We start from the raw sequence: 21,612 nt of genomic DNA on the forward strand, positions 1-21,612 counted from the left end.
CTTACTCATGTTGTAAAACACCATAAGTAAATTGTGTGCGGTATGATCAAACTATTAATGCTTTTATTTTATGCAGCTCTAACGTTAACAGAGAAAGAACTGATGGATCTCACCTTGAATGAGATTGAGAAATTGTTGTAGTCCAACAGAAGATCCCTTAGAGACTTTAAGCCTATTCCATATCCCGACACTTATGTTTTGGACCAGCTTGGGAACAGACTCATTTATGAAGAACGGAGATACGACGTTCAAGCTATGCAGGATGAGTGTGTTGCACTGGACGCTACAATGACAGGTAGATGCGTACATGATATGATTTAGATTTTGGAACATCACATTTTATTGATTTCGTGGTTTAATTGAAAGTTTTCTTCCACAAATATAGATGAGCAACGGGGAATTTATTAAAAATTAATGAGTGCTGTTACATTGCAAAATGGTGGTGTTTTTTTCCTCCATGGTTATGGCGGAGCCGGTAAAACTTACATGTGGAGTACGCTCGCAAGTGCTATTCGGTCCAAACACGACATCTGCCTAACTGTAGCAATAAGTGGGATTGCATCCCTATTGTTACCTGGTTGGAGGACTGCTCACTCGAGGTTTAAAATACATGTGCCTACTTTGGATAATTCAACCTGCAACATTACTTATCTTGAAGATTCTGCTGATCTACTTCGGGAGGCAAAATTAATCATTTGGGATGAATCCCTCATGGCAAATAAATGGTGTTTCGAAGCGTTGGACAAGACTTTATGGGACCTTATGAGTAGCTATGGGAACTCTGACAAAGTGTTTGGTGGCAAAGTTATGGTTTTTGGTGGGGACTTTAGACAGATATTGCCGGTTATACCCAGGGGCAGTCGTTCTGACATTGTGCATGCCACCATCAACGCTTCCTATATTTGGCATTTGGTCGAGGTATTGACCTTAACAAAAAACATGCGCCTAACCTCGGGACCAACTGAACACGACCGGGCCGAGATTGTTGAGTTTTCAGATTGGCTGCTGAAAATAGGTGAAGGTAAAATTGGAGAACCTAATGATGGTACCGCGAAAATTGTTTTCCCCCCTGAGATGTTGATTACTGATTTTGAGGATCCCATTGTAGGCATCGTGACCAGTACGTATCCGGATTTTTTGAATCATTATCGTGACTACGACAACCTGAAAAGTAGGGCTATATTGGCGTCGACCATTTAAATGGTTGACAACATTAACGACCGTGTTTTGGCTATGATTCCAGGTATAATCAATTATAAAAGCTGAAGCTATATTATTCCATATGATTATCGTGTATATTAAATAATCTCTGTTATTCTTTGTAGGTGAGTTGAAGGATTACTTTAGCTCTAATTCTGTGGATCGGTCCGAGATACATGACAGGGACATGCTTGATGTCCCCAGTCCTGAGTTTCTAAGCTCTTTGAAAACTTCCGGATTGCCTAATCACCACATAAAACTAAAGGTCGGTACACCAATTATGTTAATGAGGAACATCGATCAGTCCGAAGGTTTGTGTAACGGTACACGACTAATTGTTACAAAGATGGCTAACCATGTTCTTGAAGCGCACATCATGGGTGGAAAATAACATGGCAACATTGCATATATCCCCAGAATAAATATGTCCCCATCATAGTCTCCTTGGCCTTTCAAGTTGAGCCGTCGCCAGTTTCCAATTATTGTCTCCTACGCAATAAGTATAAACAAGTCACAGGATCAGTCCCTGGATTGGGTTGGGCTTTACATTCCTCAAGATGTTTTTACTCACGGACAAATATATGTCGCACTTTCAAGAGTCGCGACAAAAAAAGGAATCAAAGTGTTGATCCATGACGACAACAACAACGCGAAGGATTCTACAACAAACGTCGTCTACAAAGAGGTTTTCAACAATGTATGAAGAAATACCTTCCCTGATGCAAAAACACTTATAGTTTAGGTTTCTACAATAAACGTCATTTTTTGTGTTATTTGTTTTCTGTTTTGTGGTTTCTGTCTAAATCGTGGAATCTGTAGCATTTTGTAAAATTAAGATGTTTATGACATTGAAACTGAATCCATATCAAGAATTCACATTAAGATTGAAACATGCATCATAGCAGCAAGAACATTCACATTTATGAAATACGAACCTCATATATGTGGCAAGTTTTGTTTACGTCGTTTACGTCCAGCCTGAATCTGATGGTTTCACCACATGCAAGGTTGTTGCTTATGCAGAAATCACCCCATTCGTATCCCAATTTTGTACGCTCTGGGTCATCTGGATTAACGACTAACAGAGTTTGAGTCATACCGTTGTCGCTACACAGTGTCAGTACCTCATAATCGTTATCTCGCAGGGCAAGGCCAAAGTCTGGCGCCAATTTCTACACAACACATACAAAGTAATTGCTCAATATAAGATCAGTCGGTCCTGCTGCAAACTACTTTTTGAACATACGGCTTGCACTGAGGTAAAATAACGACTCAACTATTTTACGTGTCGACACGTTATACCCTGAGAGTAATACATCAAAGACATAGATGCCTTTACTGTGTGTGAACCTATTGTGGAAAGTTGGCAATTGTTCATTGGTTAGGACCTCTTCTACACCCGCGATCTCAAAAAAGTTTTTATCGTAGTATCCAACATAGACTACGACGTCGTTTGAGAATTGTAAAGGGAGCGCAACTGCTCCCAACCACCAACAACAACTGGGAAATCCTCATTTATATTCACAATTAAGTTGTTCACCGTTCCGTCGTTGTCCATAAAATTCCAGGTCTGGCTAAGATCTGTCACATGGTTTCTTACAAACAATGGCTCCACCTCTGCAAATTCCTAAAGCATGATATCCAGTTTATAGTAGAAATACAAAGTTAGTATTTCTTCATATAAAAAAATAACACATGAACATTGCAAGTTCACAGATTTGTGAAACACACATACTTACTTGGAATGATAACTTGGCAATTGCAAAGGTATCAATCAGATCCAGGTGGGGGCTAAACACACTTCCTACGATTGTTGGGGTTGTGTCTAATTGCAGATCTAAAACGTGAATTCAATACACCCAGCTTCAGATCTAAGTTTGTGTACATAGCAAGAGGTAGGGTGTATATGGACAATTGCCTTTGTGTGGTTCGAGAGTTTTATTGCAATATCACATGTGAACAGTATAGCAGAGATTCTTTATGACAACATCCACTTTCGGTTGTTTTTTGTTGGACTTTAGTGTTTGGTTTAATGTCCATAGTGTCCACAATTATTATTTGGTGTTGATTTGAATATGTTTCATTGAGCATGTTGCACATTAAGCATATCAATTGAAAATTGAGGACAATTTTTTTAAATGTTATTAAAGCATTTGGGTATACTACAACATGTGGAACCCACCACATAATAAATGGAAAAAGCAATCGTGGGTGTAAACTTGAACTTTATGGTATTGTATGTCATACCCCAAAATTTGCCCGTCTTATTTCATCTTCAAGGGTTCAAGGCTCAATGGTTAAACTCAAGTCACTCTCTCCTAATCAAAGGTTCAAATCAGGGTTTTTTCACTAAAAAGTCAACTCAACTTTGACTGGTCATAAATTTCACATGGAGCATCGAAAATTCCCCAACCAAATCCTATTTTGAAGGATATTGGATTCTCTACAACTTTGTCTCTCACAAGCCAAGGCCATAAATGCTTCATTTGAGAGATATGGTGCAAGAGATTATAGGTCCTCCAAAAAGTCAACAAACGACACCTTTCGGGTCAAAGCTCATAACTTAAGCATGGAAGCTCCAAGTGAGGTGAAACCAAAAGGAGGTTTTACAGGACTCATCAAGCTTTCTAAAAAGTCCTAAAACACTTTCATATCTTAAAAATTGAGAGAGATATGCCTTGTCAAAGTTAGTCGATTTTGGATGGAGAAGGTGAAGCAAATGATGGTTAAACTTGAATTTTTTTCCAAATGGGCCCATTCTTTTATGACCCAAACTTGCTTATAAGAGTATTAAGAAGCTCCAAACTCAAGCTCACGATTACTTGACTTTATTTATATTTTTAGTGAATTTTTATTTATTAAAAATATAGTTTAAATCAAATAAATCAAGAAAATATGAAAGATATGATTTAGTCTTAACTTCTAATCATAATAAATCATCAAATATATCAATTTTTGGTATCAATTTCGTGACAAGGGGATTGAGGAAAAGAAGACCAAGTTTTAGCCAAAATTGGGAAGTATAGATGGTGATTTGCAATCAAGTGCAATTTCTTGATTCAAAGGGATTTTGTACAAACTAAATGACCTAATTCAAATCATATATAAACTAACAACAATTGCAGACACAAGGGTTGGTGGTTGGGACGAAAATCTAGAGAAAGGGAGCCCTTAACCGAATGAAATTTTCTTGGAAAAATTTAAAAGCGTTCTTGAAGATAGAGTCCGATTGGAGTCAAACCAAGCATCCAAATCGATTCCCTGGAGTTTTCTGAGTGAATCCCAACATTCATCATCGACTAAAAGACGCTGAAGAATGTTCATATAATTCACGGTTTGGCACTTTTAAGTTTTGATTGATTTCGTCAATTCACCCATGATAAATGTAATAAGAATGCATATTCGTGTTCTTCATAGTGTTTTTAAGCTCTCTGTATAGTTTAATTGAAGTTTGGGTGAAGATTCAGTATTTCGCCATTGATAGGGTTCAGAAGCTTCGAATTGGGGTTTTCAGTTTAAGGAGAAATTAAGCCAAATAAAAGAGCCCAATGGATTTGTGGGGTTCGCTATAATCGATCTGGATTATTTTTGTGTATTTATTGATGCTAATTCACAGTTTGGACCGAGGCCATGCTATAGCAACACTGAAGAAACCGTAGCCTAAAGTCCTGGTTTTTTCTGAAAAAACTCTACGAAGACGAAGGGGAGGCTGGGCGCGGGAATGTTCAGTTCCAAATTTTCTTAAATCTGTTTTTTAATATATTAATCCTGTTGCGTTATAATATCAACTTGGCAATGTAGCGCAGGTGGCAGGCGAAGTTTTGTGTGACTCAAAGGTCGTTGGTTCGAACCTGAGCGTTGCAAACATTTTTATTTGCTTGAGACATTCATCAGATCCAGTATGCCGCTCCAGCGTGCGTCTACCATAAGCCTCCATCAATCAACCGTTTGATCGTTCTGGATGAAGACCCAACGAACCAGGACGAAGGCACACAGTATAGGCTCCCAGCTTGCCCACACACAATAAAAACCAGGTTCTTCTACATATTTTTTTATTTTTTTTATTTATCTATTTAGTTATCTAGATTTAAAATTAATCAATTATATTTAATTTAATTTATTCATTTAATTAGATTAGAGATATAATTAGGATTTGGATTAAAACTAGGATTAGGGCTATAATTAACATTGGGATTGTCCCGATTATTTCCTCGATTAAATTCGATTTAATTAATTTAATTAATTTTTAATTGTTAAAAAACAACAAGACCCTAGTCGATTCAGGCATTAGGGTTTGTACAATCCCATTGCCCATTTGGCAAAAACATTAACATTAATTCTCTCCTCGACCCGACTAAATCTATTAGTCGCAATGACGAGAGATAAAATAATAAAACGTAAATAATTGAATTCGTTGTCATGTACTAACCAAATCTATTGGTTACGAGAGGCAATGACGAACTCATAATTTAATTACAAATTAAAACACACTTCATTTGCTGCCTGTGACGATCGAATCTATCGATCAGAGCAACCAGCAATACATTATTTAATCCGTTAACTATAATGATCAAACCTATTGATCATCGCACCTAACGGTAACATATCAAATCAGGGTTGTACGCCAAACATTAAAACACACTAAACCACGTAACTACAGATTTCCATCTCTGCGATTTTCAAATCTACGATAAGGTAATTCAAAATACCTTCGAACTTCGCATTTCAAAAACTACGATAGGCCATTCAAAAAGCCTTCAAACTATATCAAATCAAATTCAAAGGCGTACAACCCTGTGCCCGAACTACGTAGACTCTGATCCTCCATAAGGAGGTACGTAGGCACTTGGATAACCAAGGCGAGTCCCCTTCCCTAAAACCTCCATTCTGTCCAATCTCACTTTTCCCCCTTTTCAGTTTCTTAGCTATTAACCTCTATAATTTTGTCATAAACAGTTACCTTAGCTCAAACCTTAGGAAAGGGTTGAGGGTGCCTAACACCTTCCCTCGACCTGATTATAATAATCTTACCCCGATCTCTCAACTGCGTAGGGTTTCCTATTCGCCCTTCACAGCAATTCATTCATTTACCGCAATTTAATTAAATATTTGATTATTTGAATATTTTTTATTTTCATTGCATTTTTGGGTTGTATATAAATTGCTGTTAAACCTAAGCGTGGGAATTATATTTAAGACCAGGGGGAATTACATCGCCTACGAGTCTTATTATAGTTCCACTCAGAGTGGGTTAAATATCCGGAAATGTCTGATACGAGGCTTGACCTTGTTGAGGGCTGGACTTGGTATTTAGCTGATCTCTCTGGGAACCTACCCCTAAAATTCGAACATCATGGATAAATGAGCTGTTCTAAAATCCAAAGAGACAAAAAGTCTCGGCGGCTACGAACGACCCCATGAGACCTTCTAGAACATACCAATGGGAAGGGTAGGCACCCTAAGCCGCTACGTCGAACCTATGAACCTAGGGCTTATGTGTCTATGTGCTTATTATATGTATGCAATTTATATACTGCGAATGTCTTGCGTTTCAATTTTGCAGGTATTCCTACGCGTTCCCTGGCCTGCAGGGACCCTATTTCCAAAACCATGTCCTTCCCACGAAGGACACCTCCATTTATGCACGTTGATTGGCCTCACGATGGCCATGAGACTTAGTGACTGTCATGAACAGTCACCCCGCGCCTGCATCTACGCACTCCCTAACCTGTAGGGAGTTTCCTTTTATATCTTTGTACTCTTACAACTATGTGTCCTTCCCACGAAGGACATCTTCGTTTACGCACGTCAATTGGCCTCTCGATGGCCATGTGATCTAGTGACTGTATTGAACGGTCACCTCGTGCCTACATCTACGCATTCCCTAGCCTATAGGGATTCTAATTCCAAAATCTCATCCTTCTTACGAAGGGCATCTTCGTTAGCATACGTCGATTGGCCTCGCGATGGCCATGAGACCTAGTGACTGTCTTGAACAGTCACTCTGTGCTTACGTCCATGCGCTCCTTAGCTTGTAGGGATTCTATTTCTAAAATCATATCCTCTGTACGAAGGACATCTTCGATAGCATACGTCAATTGGCCTCTCGATGGCCATGAGATATAGTGACTGTCTCGAACGATCACTCTATGCTTGCTCCTATGCACTCCCTAGCCCGTAGGGATTTTCTTTCTACATCTTTGAATTTTTTACGACTACGTGTTCTTCCCCTGAAGGACATCCTCATTAGCACACGTCGATTGGCCTATCTGTAACACCCCCAATTCTATACTAGACAAATAAGGCATATATTTGCGTAAATCAGAGTAAAGAAAGCATGCATCTCACGAGGGCGTTACACATATTTCAAAATAGAACAAATAATTTATCTTTAAACATGCAATGGTCATTTCCAAATAACACGGGAATTTAAAACAACATGCAAACCACAGCGGAATAATCATCCCATCAAATAAATGGCAAAATAGGATGATTCCCATACATCATCCACCATGTCTCAACATCTTGGCTCAAGGCCACACATTAACCAGAATAACATATTCAAATACGAATACAATATGAGTAAACCAATATCTCATAACATCGAGTCATAAAAACATAAAACCCAACTCCCATGTGTTACATATGACCAGAGCACAAGGGACTACTTAGTCACGACACCCTACTAGAGATCTAAATCTCGACGCTAAGCCTCCTTCGAAGCATCACTATCCATGAAACCTGCACGTTACCAACAAAGGATAACATTCAAACAGAAGGGTGAGAATTCAACTTCTTATAGATAAACATAATATGGGAAATGTAAAACATAACAAGAATACATTCCAAGAATTCATCACTCTTCATATAAACATGCATCATATGCCATTAATCAAGATTCACATGTTCATATCATACAACATAGCTCATTCAATTCTAAGTGATCAAACATGATTCACATATTCACATATATATACATGTATCATTAATACATATAAATTCACATCTATATCACATGTGTTCCAAATCACATATATCACATTCATAACACAACAACAATTCATATAAAATGAGTCACCAAATTCACTTATCACATCTTATACACACATAACAATCACATAATTGCATACATTCAAACATCACATAACACCAATGTGACTCAATGCAAGACATGTGACTCTATGCATGTGGTGCCCAATGTGAATCTAATGTTTTACCGCTTTCCGATTCAATGTTTAGAATCTAAGCCACGCTCCCGATCCGGACAAGATCAAAGCCAACACGCCTATTTCCAATTAAGGATCACGTCTGCTACGCCTATTTCCATTCAAGGATCAACGTCTCTTACCATGTGAACCCAAGTTTCACCGCTTCCATCATAAAGCCGACCATGCTATGAATGTATGTACAATTACCAACAACTTATGCAATTAAGATTATCTCATCAATCTTAACTTACCGCATACCACAATAATCCAACTCTATGAATTATCCGCCAATTGTACACCACATTCACAACACAATTAACAGTTACAAGAAGGCATAACAACCATCATATATCCAGTCACAATCATCATGAATATATTACCACACATCTTACCAATAGTTGTTATTCATTACATACCAAAACGTAACGCACATAAAAGCATTTACATGTATTCAATCCACATCTCAATACATACACCTTAAAATGATCATTATCAACAAGACACATTCAAATAGTACATATAAATGTATATTTATATTCCTTCCAACATATCATGGATATCACATCACTTAACACATATATGAATATTAACCACAAGTCTTGATTCATAATACACACATAAGTAATCACATGTTATCCATATATTAACATCCAATTTAAACTATTCCACATCAACTAGCATTTAGAATTCAATCACATAATTCGCGGTTATCATATCCCATGATACATCCATGAACATTGATCATGCACAATTCATCCATAACTTACACATATAGGTAAATGTTATTCTCAATTATCATCATAATTTATATAACAAGTGTCAATCCATTCTATCCTATCATATAGACAATCTCATTAGCTTCCCAACGCTTCGAACGGCGCATAAAACGGAGTTACGGGTCAAAAGTTATGGCCTTTCAAAGTTTGGAAAAAGTTCTGTAAAACAGGGTTCGCGGCGCCAACAGGGTTCGCGGCGCGAACTGAGCGAATCCAAAAATCCCTAACTTTCTGCCGAGCAGTTCGCGGCGCCAACAAGGGGTCGCGGCGCGAACTGAGCAGATCCAGTTTTTCCCAAGTTTCTGCCAAGAGGTTCGCAGCGCGCACAAGGGGTCGCGGCGCGAACTGGCGATTTCAGAAAACCCCAAACTCAGAAAACAGCATACGAAACCCATCCAAAAACCCCCAAACTTAACCCAATCAAGTTGGAAAACACCAAGCATCACGAATATCAATAGAATACATGTTATAGACACAATTATAATACATTCCAAATCATCAATCCATGCATTTGTTCATAAACCCTAACGTTTCTATGTTTCCATGAAATTGCAAAAATGAAGAGATAATCACAACAACACACATTACCCAATCATATAGTCTATAAGAACTTGTATTCAAACCCTTACCTCTTGAATTTCTTCTTCTAACTTCAAGAAATCTACAATCCTCTTCTCTTCTCTCTTCTACTCTTTTGCCTCTTTTCTCTTCTTTCTCTTCCTTTCCCCCAAATTGTGTTATCTCTAAAACCCTAGTTTTCCTCTTCTTACTATCTTTCTCACATAAATGGGCTTAACCCACAATCTATTCTTTCTAACTAAATTAGGCCCATCAACTAATATCTCATAATATTACTAATAGTTCAATTAATCCAATTAGCACAAATCTCAATTAAATAATATCATACTAAATAATTGAATAACATGAATAATTAGTAAAACACCAAATAAAATTAATTAAATAAATAGCTAATAAAATCGGGATGTTACACTATCGATGGCCATGAGATCAAATGACCTTCTTGAACGGTCACCCCGTGCTTGCTCCCGCATACCCCTAACTTGTAGGGTTTGGATTTCCGTTTATACATCTTTCATCCCTAACCTGTAGGGATTTCTCGTCATCCGATATTGTCCTTAGATAGGTTGTGTTCCACATAGAGAACCTTCCCACGAGGGACAACTTCGTAAGTACACGTCGAACGGCCTCTCGATGGCCATGAGACTTGGTGACTGTCTTGAACGGTCACCAGCTGCTACTTTCCGCGTACTCCCTAATCTAAGGGATCCCTATTGGCGTACCATAACATCAAGCTTGCACATATTTCACTAGGGTCTAATGCCGCCTCTAAGGCTATCCCTAGGATTATAAGTCGTACGTCTGCATTGCATACACGGAGTTATAATACGCAAAAAAAAAGAGGGAGTCCTTTGCATACGCATGCACTCGCATTTTTATGCATTCATACATTTTCATCTACATTCGCATTTCTATCCTCGCCCGCACCCACACTTACCGTGCTAGCCGGTCTCCCGAAACCCTCAAAATCAAAGGGATCATAAAGTATGGAGAAAGGAGGGTAAATTAGTGAGAATGACCTTGGTCTTACTAAAAAAAAAGGGGGGATATCTTTCGCCATGCCGGTTACATGTCCATGCCTTTTCATAACAAGATTGTAAATACGATAAAGGTTATCGTCGAGCAAGGATTAGTTCAACAAAGAAGTTCCCTCATAGATACACTCAAAGAGTATCTAGTCATCAAGGGGTTCATCTTAGAACATAGCAAACATTACAAGGACGCTCTATGATAACTTGAGGGGCAAGGGTCAGTCCAACTGGGGCAACACCCTGAACAGAGATGCATGACTATGATGGAGGGAAGGCAACATGTGTTAACCCCACACCAAGGGGCAAAAGGGTCATAGGTTTTCCTCATCAATCTACGAACTCTGAAGATTGCGAACGGTGTGACACTATCCTTAGAAAAAGCAAAAGAGGTTCAGTCAAAGGAAACTCATGAAGTTCCGATACGACGAAAACCCACCGCTAACGATTTATTCCCAACAGGTTTGACATGTCCAAGGAGAACTCGAGGTTACCCTTCATTTCTACAAGTTCATCAACTAAGGAGTAAAACAAGGTCAATGGATTTACAAAGGAGATCGTCCCTAGGATCAATAGGTGTTTATCATGCTCAGAATTTCAACCCCTATGATCGCTAAGTGTTACTCGAGATAAAAAGTTGTACCTTCGGATTAGAAATTCTAATGGGATGACCATGCATGTTTTGGAGTCAATTCATTTCGCTCACTATTACGACTTTCCAGGTTTTAGGATTATTAACAAACTTAAGGGAGAATGACGAATACAAATAACTAAATCTCGCTAAACGTATGCTTTCAAGGTAAGACCGAGCCGAGGATGTACAGGCATTGTTTCAATTCCCAAACAGTGGAGATATAAGGATGTTAATCCCTCGTCACCCCCTCGAGCCAGGAGTTGGAGCTTGTTTCTACTTTTCAAAAAAAGACCTTGATTTCAACCAGGGGCATGGTAGATTTCGACTAATTCAATGGTATATTTTGGTTGTCAAGAGAATCAGTCAATTCAAGCAAGGATTCAGGCAAAGAGTCAAGCAAAGGTTCAAGCATAAGGTTCAAGCATATTTTATTCCTCGCGTTCATCCAAGATTGAGGAAGCAATGGAGATAACATTCACAACAATCTTCTTCCTCAATACATCAGTCAAGATTGAGGACGTATCAAAGACGAAGCTTGCAAATCAAAATCGACATGGCAGTCACAATATTCAAAATCCAAGGATAAAAAAAGAGCATTCAAAAAAGGAGGAAAGCGCCCGCTAAGTCAAAATGAAAATTTCATGAAAGAAAATAAAATGACTTAGGCAAAATTAGGGCATCCCAATGGATCAAATTCAAGGGAATTGGTTCATGCAAAGATAAGGGATAAAAACAAAGGTGAAATACAAAGGATAATCTGGTGACTGCTAAACCATCAAAGCTTCACATTAATGCTTGGATCTTTACAACATTTTTACCAGTGCTTGGACCTCTACTAAGGCTTCTGCTCAACATCAAAACTGAAACGGTTCTCTTACAAACAAAACACATTCATTGGATTAGGCGAATTTCTAGGATTTGGAGAACATCAAGGAGAAAGGGGTTGGGTTAAATAAATTTTGAGCCTTATATCCATTGTTTCTTAAAACATGAACCAAGCCAAGTTACAACATTCAAAAGTCCTAATTGAGGCAAGGTTAACTACGAAAGCATACTAAGCAGGATTTTGTTATACCGACTCCTATGTTTGTTCAAACTATTTCTAATCACTACGCTTCTTCAAACATTCATTACTAATCATCCAGTCCTAATTCGTAACGGACTTCGATTCCAAAACTTGCATACGCATCGCATTGGGGTTACTTCTCGAAGGGTACAACGTCATCTACGAACAAACACTTAGCACTCAAGGAGATCCCAAATTGGTTAATCAAAGGCGATCATTTCTAATAAAGACTCTGGAATGGGGAAACCACGTCCAGAGGGTTTTCCTAAACAGGGGCAAAACCTCAAGGATTACAGGGGCATTCTCCCTAAGGTCCAATTGACTTGGGTCACGTCTCGAAGCAATAATAATCAGGGACATGTCAAACATGGGATAAATTCAAAAGGATAGAACACCATGGATAACCCTCCATATCTTGGAAATCAATGGTGCGCCCTTCAATCTAAACGTCGAAACATATGACAAGGCTATTTCCTGGGGCACTTCCCTCATAAGCATCTTTATCCACGAAAATACTGGGGCAATGGATATCAAACCCATAAGGCGCACAACAAAAGGAAAAGGCGTCTTCATGCTTTACAACCTCGAATCAATCTTTCTCCTAACTACAAAGTTCAAGAAACAGGTATTGGGAAATCGCGCTAGCATCCAACAACCTTACAACATTAGCAAACTATATACGCTTTGGTTATCAACAACCTATCATTGGAGCATCATGCAAATACATATAAATCATGCATTACCTACATTGGTTGATACATTACACCACACTTTTTGTTAAGTATTCTTCTTTAAGACAAATCCTACGATCCTTTCTAGAAGCCTTTTCAGGTAGTCTTCTTTAAGACAAGTCTTACAATCCTTTCTAGGAACCTATTTAGGTAGTCTTATTCAAGACATTCTTTTTCTAAGTACCTTTTCAGGTATTCTTCTTCAAAACATTCTTTTTCTAAGTACCTTTTCAGGTAGTCTTCTTTAAGACAATTTGTCATCCTTTTCAGGAATCTCTTCAGGTAGTCTTCTCTAAGACATTCTAAGAACCCTTTTAGGTGGCTTTTTCTAAGACATTCATTATCCTTTCCAAAACCTTTTTAGGTAGTCTTTTTAGACATTTTTCAGCCTTTCCAGGTAGTCTTCTTTAAGACAATCCTCATCCTTTGCTGAAAAAAAAAAACCTTTTTCAGGTAGTCTTCTTTAAAGACAAATCTTCATATCCATTCCGGAGACCTTTTCAGGTAGTCTTATAAAAGACATTAATTCGTTCCACTCATTACATCAACCAACATATGCATGAGCATAAGCATTATCCCATACGTCAAAACATCCGAGCCATTACTTTGGTGCTAAATCACATTGTCCACCTGCTTTCCGGTAACCTTACCGATGCCAGTAACCTTACTGAGATATTTTTCCAATCACCTGATTGATGCTTTCCGGTGACCTTACCGATGCCAGTAACCTTACTGTTGGCTTATTTCCAATCACCTGATTGATGTATCCCGGTAACCTTACCGATGATAGCAACCTTGCTGTACATTTCATAAAACATATACATACGCATTAGCATATACATAGCATCTAGCGCATTCACATACTACAAAAGCCCAGTTCCAACCCTCGTATTGTGATAGGTGTGTTTTCCGACCCACGAGTCGCGAGTTTCCAACCCCCGTGTTATGATAGGTGTGTTCTCCGAACCTCGATTCGTGAATATCCGACCCTCGAGTCATGAGTTTCTGAACATATCGTTTCGTTTTGACCCGCGAGTCGTAAAATGTTTGACATGCTATTGTCTCCGACCCGCGAGTCGTAAAACATTTGACATGCTATTGTCTCCGACCCGCGAGTCGTAAAACATTTGACATGCTTTTTTCTCCGACCCGCGAGTCGTAAAACATTTGAGGTGCTATTTTCTCCGACCCGCGAGTCGTAAAACTTTTGACGTGCTATGAGTCGCGAGTCTCCAAACAAGTGATGTTTCCCAACTGTTATTCCCAATTTTGATGACAGGGAAGTGGTCCTCACCATAAAACTTGTTTCCCAACTGCTATTCCCAATTTTGACGACAAGGAAGTGGTCCTCACCACAAAACTTGTTTCCCAACTGCTATTCCCAATTTTGATGACAAGGAAGTGGTCCTCACCACAAAACTTGTTTCCCAACTGCTATTCCCAATTTTGACGACAAGGAAGTGGTCCTCACCACAAAACTTGTTTCCCAACTTCTATTCCCAATTTTGATGACAAGGAAGTGGTCCTCACCACAAAACTTGTTTCCCAACTGCTATTCCCAATTTTGACAACAAGGAAGTGGGCCACACCATAAACTTGTTTCCCAACTATGATGTCAAGGAGGTATGGCCGCCCGCGACGACTTACTAGAGCTAGTAAGTGGGCCACACCACAAACTTGTTTCCCAACTACGATGGCAAGGAGGTATGGCCGCCCACGACGACTTACTAGAGCTAGTAAGCGGGCCACACCACAAACTTGTTTCCAACTACGATAGGGAGTAGGTATACCGACCGCGACGACTTACTAGGGCTATAGTAAGTGGGTTATCTACGAACTGCAAACCCTTGCTAGCACCATATCAAGGTAAACTCCTCCTACACAGCATTCATCACGTTAGTCCCTTGGCAGTGATCTCCTTCAAATCATCTCGCTGATTAATATCACGTTAGTCCCCTGCCAGTGATATAAAGGTACATCTCTTTGCAAATAGGGATTTATTTTCCCTTATCACAAGGTTTCTCAAACAATTCTTCAATTGGGTTTATCACGTTAGTCCCTCGGCAGTGATCTTCTCCAAAACATCATCAATAACACACAAAGGTTTTATTTTTCTTTTCCAAAGTTACTAACATGCTTCAACTAACATAACTAACAATCATGCATCATTCAACTAACCTACCTCATTCATACATAATGCATATGCATACATTGCTCTCATTTATTTTGAGAAGCTCACTGCATCATACATCGCATGCATCATAAACATTGCATAAAATCAAGGTTGCCTTTTCAGGCCATGCTACGATCAAAATGCGTAGCTCCTTCCAAAAAAACAGAGAGCATCTGCTACACAAAAAAAGGGGGTATTTACCCTGGGTGGCATCTGTAAGCCCATCTCCTACGAAATTTCTTCCCATGCAAATTTCAGGGTATTTCAGTGTCCAATCATCTTCTGCCTTTAGATCACGATAGGCAGACGTGCCTATCTGACTCTTCAAGTTTAAGAAGATTGAACAGGGGCAGCTGTCATACCCCAAAATTTGCCCGTCTTATTTCATCTTCAAGGGTTCAAGGCTCAATGGTTAAACTCAAGTCACTCTCTCCTAATCAAAGGTTCAAATCAGGGTTTTTTTAACTAAAAAGTCAACTCAACTTTGACTAGTCATAACTTTCACATGGAGCATCAAAAATTCCCCAACCAAAGCCTATTTTGAAGGAAATTGGATTCTCTACAACTTTGTCTCTCACAAGCCAAGGCCAGAAATGCTTCATTTGAGAGATATGGTGCAAGAGATAATAGGTCCTCCAAAAAGTCAACAAAAGACACCTTTCGGGTCAAAGCTCATAACTTGAGCATGGAAGCTCCAATTGAGGTGAAACCAAAAGGAGGTTTTAAAGGACTCATCAAGCTTTCTAAAAAATCCTAAAACACTTCCATATCTTAAAAATTGAGAGAGATATGCCTTGTCAAAGTTAGTCGATTTTGGATGGAGAAGGTGAAGCAAATGAGGATTAAACTTGAATTTTTTCCAAATGGGCCCATTCTTTTATGACCCAAACTTTCTTATAAGAGTATTAAGAAGCTCCAAACTCAAGCCCACGGTTATTTGACTTTATTTATATTTTTAGTGAATTTTTATTTATTAAAAATATAGTTTAAATCAAATAAATCAAGAAAATATGAAAGATATGATTTAGTCTAAACTTCTAATCATAATAAATCATCAAATATATCAATTTTTTATATCAATTTCGTGACAAGGGGATTGAGGAAAAGAAGACCAAGTTTTAGCTAAAATTGGGAAGTTTAGATGGTGATTTGCAATCAAGTGCAATTTCTTGATTCAAAGGGATTTTGTACAAACTAAATGACCTAATTCAAATCATGTATAAACTAACAAAAATTGTAGACACAAGGGTTGGTGGTTGGGACGGAAATCTGGAGAAAGGGAGCCCTTAACCGAATGAAATTTTCTTGGAAAAATTTAAAAGCGTTCTTGAAGATAGAGTCCGATTGGAGTCAAACCAAGCATCCAAATCGATTCCCTGGAGGTTTCTGAGTGAATCCCAACATTCATCATCGACTAAAAGACGCTGAAGAATGTTCATATAATTCACGGTTTGGCACTTTTAAGTTTTGATTGATTTCGTCAATTCACGCATGATAAATGTAATATGAATGCATATTCGTGTTCTTCATAGTGTTTTTAAGGTTTCTGTATAGTTTAATTGGAGTTTGGGTGAAGATTCAGTATTTCGCCATTGATAGGGTTTAGAAGCTTCGAATTGGGGTTTTCAGTTTAAGGAGAAATTAAGCCAAATAAAAGAGCCCAATGGATTCGTGGGGTTCGCTATAATCGATCTGGGTTATTTTTGTGTATTTATTGATGCTAATTCACAGTTTGGACCGAGGCCATGCTATAGCAACACTGAAGAAACCGTAGCCTAAAGTCCTGGTTTTTTCTGAAAAAACTCTACGAAGACGAAGGGGAGGCTGGGCGCGGGAATGTTCAGTTTCAAATTTTCTTAAATCTGTTTTTTAATATATTAATCCTGTTGCGTTATAATATCAACTTGGCAATGTAGCGCAGGTGGCAGTCGAAGTTTTGTGTGACTCAAAGGTCGTTGGTTCGAACTTGAGCGTTGCAAACATTTTTATTTGCTTGAGACATTCATCAGATCCAGTATGCCGCTCCAGCGCGCGTCTACCATAAGCCTCCATCAATCAACTGTTTGATCGTTCTGGATGAAGACCCAACGAACCGGGACGAAGGCACACAGTATAGGCTCCCAGCTTGCCCACACACAATAAAAACCAGGTTCTTCTACATTTTTTTTTATTTATCTATTTATTTATCTAGATTTAAAATTAATCAATTATATTTAATTTAATTTATTCATTTAATTAGATTAGAGATATAATTAGGATTTGGATTAAAACTAGGATTAGGGCTATAATTAACATTAGGATTGTCCCGATTATTTCCTCGATTAAATTCGATTCAATTAATTTAATTAATTTTTAATTGTTAAAAAACAACAAGACCCTAGTCGATTCAGGCATTAGGGTTTGTACAATCCCATTGCCCATTTGGCAAAAACATTAACATTAATTCTCTCCTCGACCCGACTAAATCTATTAGTCGCAATGACGAGAGATAAAATAATAAAACGTAAATAATTGAATTCGTTGTCATGTACTAACCAAATCTATTGGTTACGAGAGGCAATGACGAACTCATAATTTAATTACAAATTAAAACACACTTTATTTGCTACCCGTGAAGATCGAATCTATCGATCAGAGCAACCAGCAATACATTATTTAATCTGTTAACTATAATGATCAAACCTATTGATGATCGCACCTAACGGTAACATATCAAATCAGGGTTGTACGCCAAACATTAAAGCACACTAAACCACGTAACTACAGATTTCCATTGCTGCGATTTTCAAATCTACGATAAGGTAATTCAAAATACCTTCGAACTTCGCATTTCAAAAACTACGATAGGCCATTCAAAAAGCCTTCAAACTATATCAAATCAAATTCAAAGGCGTACAACCCTGTTCCCGAACTACGTAGACTCTGATCCTCCATAAGGAGGTACGTAGGCACTTGGATAACCAAGGCGAGTCCCCTTCCCTAAAACCTCCATTCTGTCCAATCTCACTTTTCCCCCTTTTCAGTTTTTTAGCTATTAACCTCTATAATTTTGCCATAAACAGTTACCTTAGCTCAAACCTTAGGAAGGGGTTGATGGTGCCTAACACCTTCCTTCGACCTGATTATAATAATCTTACCCCGATCTCTTAACTGCTTAGGGTTTCCTATTCGCCCTTCATAATAGGTGGCGACTCTAAATTTAATTTTTAGGGCAGGTATAGAATAATTCCAAACAACTATTAAACACTTAATTGTACCCAAAATGACAGTTATAAATACTGCATTAAACATGCAAAACACAATATGTTTTGAGGAAGTTGCTTACAAAGCAACAACCTCCCAATATCCTTGCATTACATGACAAAAACCAGTCTACTACTGGTATAAAATATTACAAAATATCAGGGTTCCATTGTTCTTCAAAGTTCAGCCACACCTTTCGACACCTTCTTCGGGGATTCGCCAACCAGATTGTACACGCCTCACCGACACCAGAATCTCTTCCACCGGGGGATACCTAATGCAGAATCTCAGAGTGTCGCCTGCTTGGAGGTTCCTGTCTTTACAAAAGTCGGACCACCCATCGCATAAATACCTTTCAATGTTGTCTTCCCTTTTCTTCATCTCACAGAAGTATGGGACATTGGTGTTGCAGTCGACCAGCTTAATCCTTGGAATGTGACCACTTATGCAGGCACGAATCACCCCTCTGGGAATTTTTTGCATCAGTAAAGCAAATAACAGGTTTACAATACAATAAAATCAGATGCACGGTTGTTCTTCCAAAGAGGTTTTGCTTCGTAACTTACAAAAACATTTGTTCTGAGCTTCTTTGGGTTATCGACCACCCTGGTCCACCTTATGTCACCATCACGAACAAAGTCCAGTTTTGAAGGCCTATAGAAAATTAACACGAATTAAACATATATACCCTTCCATTGAGATAAGTTATACAGTCAAAGTACACGGAACAAATGTTATTCATTGAGATTTGTTATCAATGAGCATATACCTTCCCCTGGGGCCACAATATTCCCTATGGCGGGAAACCTCTCCTTTTCCCTTGCCCTTGACAAGAATGGTTGGCTTACCTAGACAGACCTCCGTGGCTCTTGCCTTGCCCTTAAGTTTGTCTGACACTCTTTCAGGTGTGGGATTCCTAAGGCGGTAAAACACATATGAAATGCTAAGTTTCCTTTTTTGTACCTTCAACTGGCGGTAAAGAAATATTATATGATGATTAAAAGATATACATTTAACAAAACCTACCATGCCGAAATCTTTTGACGACACGTTCCAAGTACACAACTCTTGCACCTGCCAGCATCGCGTCTCCTTCCAGCATCATCATTGATGGTAACACCTACTGCCTTTCTTTTCTGTATATAAGACTTGCCAGCATCACGACTCCGACCAGCTTCATTATTGATGGCCACACCCACTGCCTTTCGGTTTGGTTTTCCAGCATTGGTATTGCCTCGCACAGGCCTACATGTTACCCAACATCATATATTATGCTTAGTTCCCATTGTAAGCATATGTGATGTTATTCAACGTTTTGTAAATGGAAAAAAAAGACAACAACAATACCTGTGAGAGGACGTCTTCACCGTAGTAGCCGGTTGCTGGGATGAACCTCCTTCCATCGTCTTCCGTCATAGTGAACAAGGTTGGACTGAGTTGTGTTGTACTTCTTGAAACGAGACTAACCTTTCCTCTTCAACAAGCGTATGAATAAATGACACTGCTTTGGGAATATGGATTTTACACAACTTAGGCGATGAAACAAGTGTACGTTTAATGAAACGTTTCTGTGACTTATGAAAATTTATGTCAATATTTTTGTTTACTTTTTTTTTTAAAACAAACACTCAACCTAATGGAGTTAAAGAATACCATAGGTTTTATTTATACAAATGTCAAAATAACATGTCATTATTTATTTAAATGATCAAAAATTAAATATTGACCATTAATTATATTATTTTATATATACATTGTACCTACTTATTTTTTGTATAGTAATCACTTTATTTTTTGTAGAATTTAATTTAAATGTAATATACATAGTATGTGTTTTACATAGTATTTCTAACATTGTATTTGTATTATGAGTTTTTTCCGGTTATTTGTTAGAGTATATTATTTCCCATGAATTATTACAGTTTTAATTACATACTTAAGATCGGTTAGATTTTTAGTGTATTATATTTTATTTGTTTTTATCATCAATTTTTTTTTTGGAAAGTCTATGATATATCAAAAGAAAAATACAGTTTGTCTTTGTTATTATTTTTTTTTAAAACGTCGAAACATATTATATCTTATAGCCTTATGGTCACTTATGGTCTAAGGTAACTTTTTTTTTTCATCTACCTTTTTTTCCGATCTAATATATATGCACAAGAACAACTCAGTCCATCTCACACCAGAACCCGTGCGGATGCACGGGTTTCCCACTAGTTTGTTTTTAAAAACATAAACATTCATCTTCCATCCCAATGTTTTTTCTTTTATCAATTAATATTTTGATATTTTATAATTTATTTGAAATTCCTTAACAAACTGGTGACAAATATATGGTCCAAACCTGTACACGTGCGGACACACAAGTATTCTACTAGTTTTTCTTAAAACTTAAAATGAAAATTCAATTTGAATTATTATTCTTAAAATATTATTTAAGATATTTCATCATTTCAGTGAAAAAATTTTTGAATATCAAAATTTTATTAAAAAATCACTTAATTTTAAAGCTATTTCAAATAGTTTTTTATAAAAATCATTTTTAAAATACAACTTTTTAAAATAAATTGCGATTTTGATTTTTTTTTTATTTTCAATAATGTATATTTATATTATAGGATGTCAGAATTAGTCTTTAAATTTATAAAAAACAAATATAAAAAAAATTTATAATATTTTGAAACCAATTTATTGAATCAAAATTTGAAAATAGAAAAAAAAAAAGTTGAAACAAATAAGCCCAATATCTCCAACCATATTTGCAATTAAAGTTTTCTCACTCTCTGAATTTCCAAACAACATTGTCTCAAATGGTGATTCACCATAAATTCCCCTCTACCACATTCTTAACGTCTTCAGCATAACCTTATAAAATATTAGTCTTTATATATCACACATATTCCTATTCAATTGTGTTCTTGTGGATTGAAAAGATGCTAAAATGATCTGGGTTTGCCAAAGAAAATTATAA

Source organism: Vicia villosa, linkage group LG6 (assembly GCF_029867415.1).
Source record: "Vicia villosa cultivar HV-30 ecotype Madison, WI linkage group LG6, Vvil1.0, whole genome shotgun sequence".
In the NCBI taxonomy this organism is placed as follows: Eukaryota; Viridiplantae; Streptophyta; class Magnoliopsida; order Fabales; family Fabaceae; genus Vicia; species Vicia villosa.